We start from the raw sequence: 17,436 nt of genomic DNA on the forward strand, positions 1-17,436 counted from the left end.
AATATGTTGCAATCAGGAGATTGAAATACAGCGTTGCCAAATGATACCTATCGCTATGTACGCAATGCGGACTGGGCAGGGGCGGCTCGTGCATAGGCATTGCGGAACTACAGCACCTCAATTTTTCTCGATATATAAATATATTTATTAATTCATTTATATTTGCTTGCAATATTTAATTTTATCATCAACAATTCTATACTATACAATTATAGTTTAATAGTATAGAGAACTATACAATTTTTTTATTTTGTATAAAATAATAATAGAAATCCATCTTGTAGCACTTACGAGGGCGAAGGAAGCTAGCAGTACTGTGTTTCCCACAGTGTCATATTGCTACGCGCGCAAGCATATGCACGTCATAGTGAGATTATTATTATCACTAAGAGAGACCTCCAGAGAGTCAGACTCATCGAGGGATATTTGGACATTACAATTAAAGGATTTAATTGTAATGTCCAAAAATTGTAAATCCATTCCTTTAATTACCATTAAAGGAATGGGTTTTATTTTTAAGTAATTTTGAATTATACCAAATTGTACAAATTTATCGATAATAAACAATTTTTTTTCATGTTTAATTTTTACCATAATTTTGATATTTTATTCAAATACGTATACACTGTACCTGCATGCACACTGTAAACGTATTTGAATATTTCGAAAGTTGCAGCACTCCCACGATTTCAAGCCACGAGCCGCCAGTGGGACTGAGTCTCCTAAACAAGAGCTAATCAACAGTTTTGTCATTTTCGTGTTCAGCACATCGAAATTAGTAAAGAATGGGCATTTTATTTAAGGCAAATTGTGTTATTAAACTGTTTGCAGATAATAAATACTATTGGAAACAATGATGCATTGTCCATAACAAGAACATACTACAAAATTTCATTCACTAGCCAGAACAAAAGTGGCATTGTGCAACCCCCCCCCCCTATATTGCATATTGAAGAGAAGTCAGATATGAAAAGCAACTGTAGTACAATAACCAAATGTCTCATCTTTGCAGAACATGCTGACCATGAAGCCACATGGCATCAATGGTAATCACTGCTGTGCTTACAAAACATCTAAATCAAAAAGACGCATTATAAGTGGGTGTTTTTGAGATCCTTCCACAATGTGATTATCTCGTATACGATATGTGGCGTTTTGGTCATACTGGAGATAAAATTTGCTAAACTTTTGCGTTGGTTGGTTTGTTTTATGGCACCAGGCCGGCTGTGGTCATACTGCACCACTAAATATTCATAGTAGTATACAAGTTAAACAATAGTAAAATATGAAATAAGCGGATATAGACAAATATATCCTTGTTATAAAAAACAAGCATATACAATGGTTTAAAACACAGTTGTTAAAAACGATTAATGAAAAGTTATAATAGCCCTCATTCACGAAATGACAATCGATTAAAATATAATGAATGGCGAGTCCGGCATTAGAAAACTCGCACACAAGCATGGTTGTGTGAGAAGAGAAGAAGAGAGTGAGTGAGATTACTATGATCTATACGGAGCTGAGCAAGAACTCCTTCTGTTCGAACCCTGCAAAAGATACACTGCCATAATCTAATTTCAGGCTGAATTTGGTAGAGATGATTATAGTCTCTCTTCCAAGATGGCTGCACAGAGATAGAAATTTCTGTCTGATAACTTGTGTATGGGATAGGCAGATGAATGTTTCGGAAATGAGCTAACTTCGTTGCAGGATTCGCAGCTTCCATAACTGAAAGAAGTGTTGAATTCGAGAGAGCACCGAATGTTGCTGTAGCTCTAGACTTTTATTGCCTGAAGAAAACTTTGCGAGTCTGACTATATTATGCACCTGTGATAACAATGGAACCTATTTTACTGCAAGTTCTATTGGATACAGCTCTGCTGTAAAGTTGTTACACTCTGGTGGGATTTGTGTGGATATATCGCCTGGAACGGTAAAGGGGGGGGGGGGGGTTATATCCATCAGTGGACGGAAAGAGGCTAAAAAAAGAAGAATGTTGTCTGGAAAGACGGTAGATCCCACTACATCCTCCGATTTTCAGCCGTCTGTGCAAACAGGCACAAAATCAGAATATTCGGTTCTATGAGCTTCAAAGCGTTGCTGCTGATGGATGATGGTAGGGTGTAACATTTCGGTAGCCTGCTGAAAGAAAGGCTATATGCTAGCATGTATGATTGCCACAGTGGTGGCATCTGAGATATGTTGTCTACCACTATTTCTAGAGCTTGTAGGAGAGCATTTATCCACAAACGAAAGGATTTTATGTATTCTGCTGCGTGTTGTACAGATTCTTAAATTATGGCCGAAAGATAGTTGGATACATAGGGTGCTCGGGCAGGGATTTTATTTTAGTTACGTATAACAGAAGCTCTTGGCGTCGAAGCAACAAAAGGTGGTTCGCCTGTAGACGAGAAATAGGTGACGTGCAAAATGCTCCAGTTGCAATTCTGATGGCTTGTTGGTGAATAGGGTCTATCCATCGCAGTATACTTTGAAACGTAGTTAAGTTTCGATATTATCAATGCCTTATACAAACGAAGCAAAGAACAAGTCAGCATCCAAGCGGATGGAAGATAGGGTGGGTAGAATGTTCATTGCTTTACGGTGCTCGTCTCGTAACTGACGTATGTGAGGGAGAAAACTGAGTTTGCTATCAGATATCAGTTCCAAGAAGTTGGCATCCCGTGCAACTGAGACTGGTGACTGTCCTAGTCAGAGTTCTGGTTCACGATGAAGACGTCTGTGGCAAAGTGTACATAAACTATCATCTGTCTGAATCTATTTGGAAGCGCCCATTTTGAGAGATGGTCTATGGCTTGCTGCAGCTGTCTTTCTATGACCCCCCCCCCCCCATCACACGAATTACGAAATATAGTAGTCATTCACATATAGGGCATTACTGTTATAGAGCTAATCTTGTTTGCAAAAACACTTACAACAGAACCTTGTGGGACTCTCTGTTGGTTATATGGGTGGGAGAGGAGTTCTCACTCGGCCATTGAAGATTCGGTTAGATACGTTTTTGATAAAAAATAAAAAGAGGGGGAAATTCCCCTCTAAGAACAAAATTATGCAAATCTTTCAGTATTCCAAATCATCTCCAAGCAGTGTCACATACTTTTTCCATATCAAAGAAATCCAATACTACATGCTCGCATTTTAGGAAGGCATCTTTAATTGATGCCTCCAGCCGGACAAGATGATCAGTAGTAGTACAATGATGTTTTCAGAGGACAGATTGTGTTCTGAGAAACCATAAAAGACGAAAGTTTTTTTTCCTCTCTCTCTCTCTTCTAGAATCTTGCACAGCTGGTCAAAGCAACTGGAGGGTAGTTGACTGGGAGTTTAGAATCCTTCCCTGGCTTAGCATAACTAATTATAATTGCCTTTTGCCAGGTATCCGGATATATCTCACGGAAAATTCTGCGAGATCAGCTGGTGCAACACTTGATCTATGAATGATGTTTTATCATCTCGTAATGAATATTATGTGGTCGAACAGCAGTTAGACGAAATTTAAGGAAAGCAGCTTTCATTTCTTCTTGGATAAACAGCCTGATGTATTCTTCCATGCATCGGAAACTAAATTTGCTGTTTTTCATTTTTGGACAAGGAATCTGGAGGATAAGATGCTGCTGATGTTTTTGCAAAAATCTCACCGAGTGTGTCGGCGATAGCTGTTGCATCAGCAACTACGCAACCATTATGCTCAAGGATAGAGAACTGGTGGAAAGTATACCTGCCTTTCATTTTCGGGATTTTTTCCCCCCATACTTCTTTGCTGTTGGAGAATCTTGATAAAAGTAAACTGAATCCAGGATTCCTTTTGGCTTTGACGCCTGATGTATATTGCTCGAGCTCTTTTCAAAGCAATTGGGTTGTTGTTGTGGGGTGTCTGCAGAGAATAACCCAAGCTTTCTTCTCTGTCTGCTGTGCAATCACTCCACATGGCATAATCGACTAATGTTTTAGGAATTGCAGTTGTGGCTACTGCTATAGTACAATGTGACATGCTTCACTGCATCGCTGATAGGAGATGAACTCACCATTACACAATCAAAATCCGCTAATAAAGAAAAGACTGGTCGACTTGCTCAATTTTCCAGCATGGTGTAGTAATCGTACCCAGAAGAGTGGGTACCACGGGAAAGTGATCGCTTCCAAATAGACGTCACTAGTTTCGCACTTAAACAATGCAAAAACGGGAGGGTGAACAGATAGTAAGTCCATGGAATGTTTGGAAAGGCGTTACTTCCTGTATTTGAAAGGGATACTGTTTGTCGAACATATGCTCAACACCCTTCCTCAGATGTCTGTTCGTGCACTACCCCACAGAGCAGTGTGTCCATTTAAATTCTCTATTAAAATAGGGGGGGGGGTAACTGCTATATGACATCAATGTCACCGTGAGAAATATCTGCAGCTGGAGGAAGGTTTGATGCAGCATACTGTTATTTTACCAACGGTATAATAACAATAATCTGCATCTTCACTGTGAAGCAACTCGTTCACCATTGGTGTTAATTTAGATTTGTTGGGAGCATGGTTGTCCACAAGGATGGCAACTCATCTGAGGGCAGGTCCATCCTCTGCCCTTACGATAATCGTAACATTACGGATAGCCAGATCATTACTCGGCTTCAAGTATGTTTCCTGTAGGTAAACGCATCGGTTTATACTTCTGCAAGAGAAAGCCTTGATGTCTGTGTTTTGTTGGAATCCACAATTCCATTTTCTTTTTAGTCGTATCTAACTTCTTATGATGAGTTTTCAGTCTTGACTGTTTTCTTTTTAGAAATGTCGACGGACAGTATCTATAATTTCTTCTTCTGGAAAAATATTTAAGACGTCAATTTCCAATCCTTCTAAGACGTGGAATTTGACCATCTCCTAATCAATATTACTAGTCAAACAGCAGTTGGTCGACGTTTAAGCAAAGCAGTTTACATTTCTTCTTTGGTGAATGGCCTGTTGTATTCTTCAGTGCAATTTGAAGAAAACTAAATATGTTATAAACTAATATACCGAGTGTTCTGTTTATCTTCCTCAGGAGAGTGAAGGTATCCAGGCTATCTGTTGGACCTTCTGATGAAGGGTCTGGGACAGATCTTTAATCCTCTAGTGAATATTCCGTTTTTATTTTATTTTATTTTTATAAAAAGAGGGTTTCACATAGCAGGATCATTTTTGGCATATCTTCAGGTGTGGGTCCATAACGATTTCTCTCTTGCTAATTGTTTTGGAATCGGGTGTCCTGTATTGCGTACGTTATATTTTCATGGTTATGTTTTATTATCATTGGTTAAAATTAATATGCATCTTGTGACGATAACGATATGTTGAAACCACGATACGCAAAATTGTAAACTATATCAGAAAAAAAGAAAAGTTAAAATGAACATGGATGCAACTTGCAGTTTCAGTAAGTCACTCGGGGGTGACGAGTTTCTTAACCATTTTCATTCCATACCCGATGAAATCATTAGAAGAAATCAAGAACGACCAAACCATCGGAAAAACCTAAATGTGAATGCAAGAGGGATAGCAGGTATCAAGTGATCTGTTAGCTATTGCTCTCAAAGCTACGCCGAATTTTCTTTTCACAGTCTTAAAATTTTTGCACAACATACGCCAGACTTTATGATGAAGTACATTAATCAAAGGCGGATATGCTGACTTCTGGCAGAGTTGTCGTCTTAATTAGTGCAATACCAAGGCATTTCCGATGCGGAAAGTTGTATGCTCATAAGCTCTCTGGTTAGTTTTCGAAAAAATAAGTTTTAACTGGATATGAAAGAATAACGAATTTTTAATATCGTTTTATTTCACTAACGGGGTGTCACTATTTGTGATATGAGTGAAATAATACAGATGACACTTTCATGATAAAGAGCTGACGTGCTGTTTTAAAAATATGCTGGAGAAGGACTCACTGAACTTTCCCAAATATACACTATTTGATTCCTTTCAGCTAAAGGGCAGCGTTTGCGCATACTTTGATATGACATACCACAGAATTCAATTTAGAAATCTCCCGATCATGATCTACTTTGGCCGAAAATCTCTCTGGCTTACTATCAAATTCATGTGCTGTCTATATCGCTCTCCAAATGCCACCAACTACTCAGATCACTTTGGTTTCCTTTCCGTGAAAGCTGATGTCCTTCAATCCAACTATACTAGCAGTGATATTATCTTCCTCAGCGATTTCAATGTACACAATACCAACTGGCTTTCCTTCTTTAACTGCACTGATCAAGCAAGTAGAGATGCTGAGACACTGTCATCACAAATTACATTGTGCAAATTGACCACATGCCTACCAGAGTGCCAACTGCTAATCCCAATAATTTCTACCACTCTGAACCTCTTCCTCACTAATGATTCCTCCAAAAATACTGTGAAGGTTGTACCTCCATTAGGTAAATCAGACCACAACCTAGTGCTTACCTCTTCCCCCACCAAGCATCATCCACACAGCTATTCTGAACCATTGGAATTCTGGCATTATGAAAATGACAAGTGGAATGACTTTCAAGATTTCTATGCCTCATTTCCATGGTTGGATTTATGCTTTTGGTTTTCAAACCCAAGCATATGCACTGAAAACATCACTGAAGTAATCCTCTGGAATGAAAGCACATATTCCCATCCTTACGTCCTGGTTTTCCAAAACATGCGCCAATGAAGAACCAGGCATTCTGAAACATTATCAAGAACGTTATTATCAAGAACGATGCCTTCTTTTGCCGCTTACACCAAAGGAGAATGATGCATTGATGCTTTTCTTGCAGCTGAAACAGCTGCAAGAAAAGCATCAATGCATCCAAAGCCGATTTCTAAAGAGCATTACTTTGGAAACTTGCATCATGCCCACATGGCAGTTGGGCATTCTGGTCTCTGGTAATAGTTGACCACAATTGCTATGGTAAATGTTCTCTAACCATTCCAAACATCCAAAATTTAATGCATCCCCTGACCTTTCACCAGGAAGTGATCAGAAAAATGCTATCGAAATTAGATACCAAAAAGTCCCTTGGCAGCATTCCTCTGATTGCCCTGAAGATTGGTGCTCCAGAGTTGCCTCCTATACTCTTACTCCACTGGCATCTACCATACACACGAGAAATTAGCCCATGTCCAACCTACTCCAAACAAAGGTGATAAATACTTGCCAACAAACTATCACCCAATCAATCTCACCTCAGTCCTCTCCAAAGTAATGAAGGGAGCCCTCAACAGCCAAACCCCTATGCTTGAAAGTACTCACCTAATAAATAACTGCCAGTGTGGATTCCAGTGCTGTTCAACAGGGAAATTGCTCATCACCATGTCACACACCACTTTGGAAAAGTATGCAACTAATGCTGGGGTTTCACAAGATTCCGTCCTCTCACCTACATCGTTTCTTTTATACATCAATGACCTGCTCCAGTTGACCATCAATGCAATACGGTTCTGACGGCGACAATACAGTACTTCATCCTTCTCACTTGACAAACCTTGCACCAAACCACCACAACTCACTCGCAGATCAACCTCTGCAAGCCTAATTTCTGATTTATTCTTGAGACACTTGTGACATTAAATTAAGAATAATAAACACGTTAACACAAGGAACTATTTCAGTCTGAAATAGTTCCTTGTACCTGCAATCTGTCGTTCTTTGGGCAAATAGGACGCGCTATAGAAAAAAGAATACAAGAACATCAATCATATATTCTTCAGAACAAATCCGATAAGTCTGGATTGGCACAGCACAGAATAGAGGCAAGCCACACCATTCTCTGTCCAAGACTCGCCTTCTACACAGATGTCGCTATAAATTCGAACCCTATTCAAAGAGTGCTGAAGCCTTACTTCAACGCCCTAAGTATATCTTTGTCAAAAATATGGGAAAGTTTAATCTGGATAACACACTAAAAGTTTTTTTTTTTTAATCGATACATTTAATTCTTACATTAGTCTAATGTTATCTTTAATTGAATTTATAAACTAAGATTGTTATATGAAATTGTGAATTAATACCTATAATTTATTCATCACTCTGATGAAATTTACCTCTCTTTAATGTTTAGCAATGTAACATCATGCAGCACGTTCTACTTTTGAATGATCAATTGTTTGTATTCCACCTTGTAAAAACTGTTTCTATCAAGCCACTGAGGATAGTGTTAGTTTCAGGCTGAAATATTTGGCAAACATTAAAATATTCTTGTATTAACCTGTTTATAATTCCTAATTTCTGATGTCCAAACTATTCTTCAATGAGGCTCGGATAACAATGTCCATTTCAACCCCTGCAGTTCTGCCTCATTTCTCACAAAAAAAAAAAAAACATTCTAGATCTTTGCAACACTAAAATCTCTAGGCAAGAGCAGACCCACTCTTCTTGGAATTACCTTGACAAAGACTTGGCATAAATGCATTACAACCGTTGCCTTCTCGACATCCAACAAATCGTTCGATCAATCGGAGATAGCTGGCCAATACTATCACTAATTATACATTGGGTCTGGTGAAGGGAGACAGAAGTCCCGCCATTGCGTGGTCCCTAATCTTAACATTATGTTTACTGTGTAAAAATAGTGTTGGTTCTACGGTGTCGATTTTCTTGAGTTTACGGGAGAAAAAAATCCATTTGCCCGGGCCAGGGATCGACTAACTCGGGTACTAGAATAGAACTTGCAACGCTCTTTTTTCAGGGCAGTTTAGCGCCATGGATGGCACAAGCCACTTTATTAGTTAACGGTATTAGTTCTCTTGGTACATAAAATAACATTTGTTTTAATTAGATGGCTATGCAAGTAGCTTCGGGATTGTTCAGTCAGACCATTATGCTGCTTTGCATAGCTGTCTAAAAACTGACGGTTATGCAAGAAATAGCATCGGAATGGCATGTTTTACGAACATGAAGTCCTACAAACAGAGAAGACCAACATTTCTGCTCAAATTTGATGTATGCTGAAGAACACTGTAGCTTTCTTTAGTCTTTCCATTAAAAAGCAACATCCACGGATAACTTTATCACTGACAGACTGTCCGATAGAAATAGCATGTTCTGCAACATCATTGTCTTGGCTCATGGTATTGATATAATCGAATGAAGCCATTGAGAATTCGGGTGGCTTTGGTATTACGGCCGACGCAACAAAGGAGCGGAAACCAATGTTAATGGTGCATATTCTTCAGAGATTACTTTGCAAGATACAACAGAACGAGTTTCCAGGAGGACCCCTGCAATCTCGAATAAGATGGACTAACATCTTCGGTTGAAAACCAGTGAGAAGTCTTTCTGCTAGAGGCAAGACTAATTGAAAACACTGAAGGTTTATGCAAAAACGACATCTAAACAGCAATTACATTCGTTTCCTGTTTTGGGAAATAACCCCCAGTGCTGCTAGTTTTATATATCCTCCACACCTTCATATTTCCCAAAAATGGAGTAACCAGCACTCTTCCAAAAGTCCTAACTTAAGCGAGCACCTTGTTTCTCTTCGTCATTGCGGCAAGTGCACTTAGCTATAACATGTTTAAAACTGAGCAAGAGTACTGACCCGACAAGTTATCGGGTAAGTTCCCTTGTTTCGTTGTATCATGATCCAAAACAGTATTACTGTGTTTTACAAGTCAGTTTATCATTTTCGGTTCATAAAACCGAGTTTCTTCCGCGGGGGGGAGTCGAAATCCTATTTACCTGTGCCAAAGATCAATAATTCAAAATTAGTTTGAGTTTTTAAAATAGCCTTCGTGGTCAATAGCACTGCTGGTATTTAGGATTGTGATATTCTGCGATTCATGGGCATTTTGTTTCATCATTTAAACTAATGATGGAACAAGATTTGGAATAATCCAGCTATGAAGTATACTAAAGAGCTTTCAAGTAAAGATTATGGATTTTCAGGCTGTAGTAGTTATGATAGTGGCTGTTCATTCTTAAATGTGGGAAGGGGTCAGAAAAATCTGCATGTCTTCACTTCACGAGAGAGATATATCATACTATCCGCATGATATGAGACGAAAAGTAGACCTGTTTTTTTAAACAGGAAAGAAAAAAATCAAATTAACTAATGCATAAATGAGCAGAGTGGGCTTGAACACACTTCGAATGCATATTTTTTAGTATTTATTCTATGGCGAGATATCTTGTTGCTAATGTGAAAAAAACTGTTGCTCATTTTAAGTGGAATTTGAAAAAAAAAAGTGATAGGAGGGGAATCACGTGCCTTTTAAAATCGCGGTCAAGCAGGTTTTTTTTTTTTTTTTTATGGGTTCCAAGTATCACAATAATACAGGTCTCCAAAACCACTTTTCCAACTGTAACTCCTGCTGCGACTGAGGAAGAATAACGTCGGGTTATCATAACCCGACGATAGTTTAAACCCACTAGGTATTTGTATACTTACCAATTTCAAATAAGTCTCAATCATATAAAGCCACATTTCCTCCCTCTCATTAGAAATGAAAATATTTAAGTTAAGCTTGGATAATTTTCTTGGGCATTTATATATGCCCAATTTGATAGAAAATGGTTCACATTACATTAGCCCACATTTAGTTCATTCGCATAAAGTAGCATTTAAGCCTAAGCACAAGTATATTTTCATTTATCTTCATACTAGCGGGGGGGGGGGAATTATGGGTGTGAAGACTATGGGGAACAGTATAAGATCGCAGTTTTAATAGGCCTAAACACAAAGTCAAGATGTCTGGAAATTATGAATTTTCTTTATTGTCATGGAAGCATTTCTTGAATATTCGTTACATTTATCAAATGGTGGTTGACACCCAATTCCTAATTATATTGCTACAAATCATCAGTATGCTAGGCAACACCCTTTAGAAAATAAATGCAATGATCAAGACTTGCGTGGAAACCGACACACGCCAACACGTCCGCACACACGAACTGAGGAGGGGCCGAGGAACGTGTAACACTAAAGTTAATAGACTTTTTTTTTTTTTATATATATATAGTGGTGTATTGAAAATGCTACTTCACAAAATAGCATCTCTATAATTTATTAGCATGTAGCAAAAGTATGAAGACTTGAGGATGAGTTTCATGCAATTAGAATAACATTGAAACACTAATTGTAACTATTTTTAATAGTAGCTGAAAGAGCATCTCACTCAAATAATTTAAATACACAAATGTATTAGAAGACATACAAGAATCATTAAACTAAATGAAAATTTAAACGATCACTAAATAAAATTACACTTCCCATGTATTTTTTCTTTAGTATTCGATCAACTCTAATAGCGATCGATAACTCTAATGTATACGTGTCAGCGACACACGACATATGCGTTACACCAGTGGTTTCCTAGCTTTATATAGCAGAGTTCCCCTTTCCTAATATTAGGAACATTTCCACTGCTTCCCCTTCTTTCCATGAAATAATTTTCACAATTAACTACGAAAATAGCTATGCACTTCGTCGTGTTGCAGTGCAGCAATTCTAACATGAAAATAAAGAACCCAAACTGAGTGGTTTTGTTTAAGGTCGTGATAGAGGTAGCACACGTGAAGAAATGAGAAGATACTGAATTTATAGGAATTCAGTAATTTTTAGTTAGAAGACTTGCACCCTGAATGTGTCAATCGCTTAACTAAAGTCAAACTTTCGAAATGGTAAGATTTTTCTATTAGTGGAATAGGATGGTATAAAATGGTGACAAAAGAATTATGTACGGATTAAACTGCGAAAAATGGAGAAGCTGAGTTCTGGAATAATATTTTCGATGGCTCTAAAAACTGAGCCCAAGAAGACTAAAAAACTGTGTCAGAAAGAAATATCGGAGTTGAATATGAGAGGAATTTCAATAAGAAAGTCAAATGATTTTGTTCTAGCTGTGTTGATTTCTCATTGATCAGAGTAATAAAGGATTAAAAGGGCAGTCAAATTCTGATGTAAACAAAATGGTGCAAATTTCAACGGTTGCAAAATGATGCAAAGCAAAATGGTGAAACTTGCACCATCAAGAAGTACAATTATAAAGTTTTTATTTGTTGACAAAGTGAGCACATTTTATTTATGAATAAAATCCTAATATATTTGGATAAAATGCCTGCATCAGGAATAAATGGAAGGTAGAGAAGTAGTTCAGTTAAGCTCTCTATGAAATTGTTTTAGAACAGCGGTGACAGATTTGGATTCATAACAACACAACGTATTTTCGGCTGTGTGCCACCACTGCACTGACAACATACAGGTATTAACCAACTTAGGTTGGTTTTCCAGTTTGTTGTACCACCACCCCTTCCATTCTGGCGAAGGGGGGGCACAGCAGCAGAAAATACGTTTTGTGTTATTATGAATGAAAAATGATCATTGCAAATGTTTTTCACGTGTAAAAACCATTTCCAGTGACCATTTTCTTCTCCGCATTCCATCCAGTGGCACACGGCAGAGTAGGCAGCATCGACATTATATATTAACAAATCCAGAATAGCTTAGGACAAGAATTTCTTATAAAGATTTAAATTAGTCCACAATTCTCCTAATATACTAACACTTTTAGTGATCAATCTAGTGCACTATTTGGTAGCCTGCCTGTATGTTGTAATCTTCGAATAAGGGTAATCCTCCTCCTCCCCCATATAATTACAGGTTTTATCTTGTAATTATCTGTCGGGGGGGGGGGATTACCATAGCCTTATTACGATGCGTCTTTAATAATGCAGTTGTCTCACTGCAGACACAATTTTGAAAGCAACAAAGATACAAAATGACATGCTGCATCGCAATTATGTCGGATTCAATTAACGTATTCATCAAGCTGTATTAAATGTTTCAGATTTAAACATGATTTTGAATCTGAGAAAGTGATTGACGATCTTTGTCCATGTAAAATGGACAAAGATTGTCAATCGTTTTCTCGGATTTTATCTAACAGCTGGCCTGTGTAAGGGTAACAAATGAAGCGACATTCCAGAAGATAAATGCTGTGAGAACTGTTTCATCGCATGTGAGGGGGGGGGGGGGGGGGCGGACAGAAATTGCAGCCTAAGAAATTAAGACTGAGAACTGCTAGCATTGAAGATGTTATTCAATTAGTTTGAAAAACCTTCTTTACCTCAGTATGAGGCCGGCCAACTAACACCTGGTAAGCAATTTAGTTTCATATTGAGACCTGCTAACCAGACCTGGATTTGGGTGCAGATCTTGTTCAATTCTGAAGTGAAAATGTTTGGACGTCCTCGCGACTGGACTACGGGGTGCACCATAAGCTCGAAAGTAAAAATGAACAAGCATTTATTGCAAACTAAGAATTTCAACTTTTTCAATTAAAGTTGAAAAACATATGTATGCATACAGAAAAAAAAAATATATACATGGCCATTTTTATTCTGGGAACCTGCCATCGGTATAATTTCCCGAGATCTAATGCAGACAGCGCCAAGTATTTATGAGGAAAGACGATTAATTTATTTTATTTATTTACCGAAAAAAATCAGACACTGTTAAGTATATGACCTAACAATATATTACTATAAGAATTTAAACTAAAGTATCTAATTTTAAGGGTAATCAATAAAAACTTAAAACCAATACGCTGATTTTAAGTTTCTGCTCTCTCTCTCTTTCTCTGTACAAACTTCCTTTGAGATTCACTCTTCAATTTTCAGAAACCATGTACCTTGCTATATTGTATTATAAAAAGATAGGCAACTTCAAAAATAAATATCAAAATTAAAAGCATAAAGTTCATTAAAAAAAAAACGCGTTCTTTACTGCGAAATTAAAAGCCAGATATTCCATTTCTGAAGCACCTTTATTATGTTTTTGGAAGTCACTCTTATATCGAACAAGACCATTCAAGCAGGATTATGTATTTATGTCATAATATAGAGGTGACACATTCCGTACTTGTGTATTACTAAATATAGTCACAGACACCAATAATACTATTAAAGAGACTGTTACTTGCAAACCAATCTGTATTTATTTTTATGACCGAACTTTAATTTTTTTATGTATTTTAAACAATATACTATATTACTAATTACTGTATATAAAACAATAACTAGAGAAAAGGCAATGATGCAACGGCCAAAGACCAAAACAGGCTAACTGAATTTCATTAAAAGGCAATGATATATTTTTTAATAAACTGAACTAAGATAATTTTTTTCTGTTTAGGGATAACGGTAAAGGGCTAGCAGATAATGAAATTTCGAAACTGGCATCTGATTTAAAAATTGAAACCAAAATTAATATACTCAAGTTATCTTAATTACTTACCAGTGATTATGAAATAGGACGGGATTTAATTCCACATGGCTTGATGATGCAAGAAATTTAACAAGCACCAGTCACAGTCCACCTAGGGATACATTTAAATTATTTCATAATTTTTCTGTAAAACTACAATTAATCTCACTATATCATTTGCATTACCATACACTTCTCCATTTGCTCACACTAAATATCGCTATTTTTGTTTATGAAGGAAACGTAATATTTCGTTTCCTTTTCCGTAGCTACGAAAACTATATTAATGACAAAATTAATTCGAAAAACTCCTGAATCATACTGACTCGACATCTCTGCACAAATCAGTGTGTCTGTCGATATGTGCAGTGATTTAAATATAACTTCTTTTGTTACTGAAGGCATATGCATTTCCTTGTATTTTCATTAAATTTTGGAACTGAGATGTCACACCATGATATAGTTTTTTTTTTTTTTTAAACAAAAGGAACGGCTACGCGATAATTAACACGAGTTTCTCAAACAATTTTTTGTGGGCGCGATATTATTTCTATCACAGCAACTAAACCCAATCTTTTATTTTTTAGGAAGTTTCACAAAATGTGTAACCATCAGTTGCATTCCTTTTGTCCATCCATCTTCCTTGCACGCGCAGAAATTTGGGCGAACGTATTTTATTAAAAGTATGCTTGGAATTCTTAGAAAAATTTGTAAAACAATTTCAATCAGGTAATTTCATGGACAAAACGGTTTGAAATTATGTGGGCCAGTGGCGGCTCGTAAGAATTTGTAGTGGTGGGTTGTAATGCTACCAGCTCAAACTACACATAAATCACGCGTTACCTCCACTAGGTAGCGGTTTGGTGCGGTCTGTATTGAATGCAGCTCCAGCTTTGAGTATACTAGCCCTCCCAGCACATTGACTATTGCAAAATACAACTATAGCTACAAAATGAAATATATAAAATACTATCGAGCGGTATTGCATTACAAACAAGAAAATAACGGTTTTTAGATTAAATATATAAAAATTTAAGAACGGCGATAATAAAACAGGAACTTTCATTTTATACTGGAGGGGCTGCAGCCTTTATGGACGAGCCGCCACTGATGTGGGATAATCACTCTCCTGTGGGTGAATGGAAATGAGTAAAATTTGGTATTTAGAAAGCACACCACATAGCTAAATGGTTCAATTCTGGTTTCATTTTTATTGGCATAATTTGCAAAAACAATTTGAATTGATAATTCCTCATTGGCTGTATGAGATTTTTAAATGAAATCCGGTATTTCATATTCTGCAGTAGTTCCAGTTTAGTATCGTTTCAACTGAACTATTTTAATAAATAGTGGCTATACAATGTGGTTAAATGCATCTCTTTTTATGAGTCTACAATATTATTTCCTTACTTTGTAAAATGTTCAATTTACTAACCTGCCGAGTTTTCTCTAAAATGGTCCTTTTCCAATCAAACATCATTTCAAGCTGATACCCGCCTGAAAATTTTAATAAAATCATTTAATTCAATTCCACCAAGCAGCCAGGGGAATTATAATTTCGAATCGCTTTGTCAATAAAAACGAAATCCTTCATTCTTAAAACTAAAATTTTTACTATACCGTATGCATATTGGGGTAAACAAGAGATGTTAGTAGGATCTTGTAAAAATGTTCATATTAAAATTGTAGTTTGAAACTTCACAATAGAATTTTCGATCGCATATATTTCCATCGTCTCATTTATGCGAAAACTCATGATTGACATACTGACAGTATTTAAAACGGATTATTGAATAATGGTAGCTTTTTATGGTGTTCTTAAGTTACAATGCAATTTATTATTAAACTCTGACCCATTTTTAATTATGTAATGCAGACAATTTTTCAACTATAAATGGTTCTACTAAAACAATTCCAAAAATGTAATATTAATGTTAAATATCCAATTTTATTAAATTACATAAAGAAACAGGAAATTTTAATTCATCCGTCTTGAAGCCTGCTTAAATAATGGAAATTAGGAATTCTTAATTTCGAATAATCTTGAAAATATAGCGGTTACAACTTCAATGTTCAATTTACTAAACTGCCGAGTTTTCTCTAAAATGGTCCTTTTCCAATCAAACATATACCACGGATAGGCAAAACTTCAGGTCACAGAGCCCCAGTCAGTTTTTTGGGGTAAGCTTAAACAATGATTTCTAAAATTGTTTATTATACTGTATATTTCACAGATTTATTTGCGAGATGATACTATTTTTTTTTTATAATGAATGAAAATATTCAAAATATATTTTTAAATTAAATAGTGAATTAATTATTGAATTTGTGGGTTTGCATCTGTTTTGTTAGGCTTTTAAAGTCTGGCTTGCAATTTAAGACAAAATACGCTGCAGTTTAGGGCGTTGCTTCTCGAGTTGCGCGATGCTTTGATTTGATAAATTTCATAGACGAGTAAAGGAATATATTGTGCCGAAAATCGAAATAAGTCGACAAGCAGGCTTTTGAGTTGGGGTATTCTGATTCGCAAATAAGATAACTGTTTTCTTTGTTATCAATGAATGCAGTGTTTTCATTCACTCCTAAAATCGAATATAATTTGTTTCATTTTGTCAATAAATAGTTCAATTAAAAACAAAATAATTGCTCGAGTAGGCAATATTTTCGTATCTCATAAATAAAATACAAGGTAGGGTATACGAAAACAGTATGAATTTACTGTTTTCCCCATTGTTGAGCGAGATGAAACACTGTATATCGAGCCTGTAAGTCTTCTTCACTCCGGAGTCCTTCACACACAGCTTGTTTCATCAGGTACTCATCCGCAAAATGCCATCCTCCGAAGGCATCCTACAGAGAGCCAAACAAAGGATAGTCAACGGGTTAGGAGCGAGATAGGGAAGATCAATCTAGCCAAAGATTCGAATTGAATCCCTTATGCGTAAACTTGCATGAGGTCGGACTTATTTGCTCAGAAAGACCTCATTTGTTGTTGCTGGGCCAAACTCTACCGATGCGTTTTTTCAAATATTTCTGCAGCATCTCCAAAACGAGACCATATTTGTCCCAGAACACAGTTGCCATGACCTTGACCACAGAAAGCTGTCTTAAATTTCTTCTTGCGAGGTAGATTGAGACGCCATGCTGTCGACTGTCGCTACATATCAGTAGAATGACGAACATATGCTTCATCACCTGTGTATGTGATGAA

At 36.8% G+C, this 17,436-nt stretch overlaps 1 protein-coding gene across 2 annotated transcripts in view; it reads right to left on the bottom strand.

The window, feature by feature from the left end:
- The window catches only part of Nca (neurocalcin homolog), a 181,713-nt gene that overhangs the window by 131,240 nt on the left and 33,037 nt on the right, over window positions 1-17,436 (bottom strand). Inside the window, exons 1-2 of one of the 2 annotated variants that reach the window (XM_090401233.1) lie at window positions 15,661-15,679; window positions 14,256-14,337 (exon numbers count right to left, since the gene is read on the bottom strand). The gene's annotated coding sequence lies outside the window, so the exon portion shown is untranslated. Of the gene's footprint in view, window positions 1-14,255; window positions 14,338-15,660; window positions 15,680-17,436 lie in introns of those variants that run through there. The other variant, XM_090401232.1, reaches the window with a different exon arrangement.

Source organism: Typopeltis vanoorti, chromosome 12 (assembly GCF_054136105.1).
Source record: "Typopeltis vanoorti isolate ZY-2024b chromosome 12, IOZ_Tvanoo_1.0, whole genome shotgun sequence".
NCBI classification, from domain to species: domain Eukaryota; kingdom Metazoa; phylum Arthropoda; class Arachnida; order Uropygi; family Thelyphonidae; genus Typopeltis; species Typopeltis vanoorti.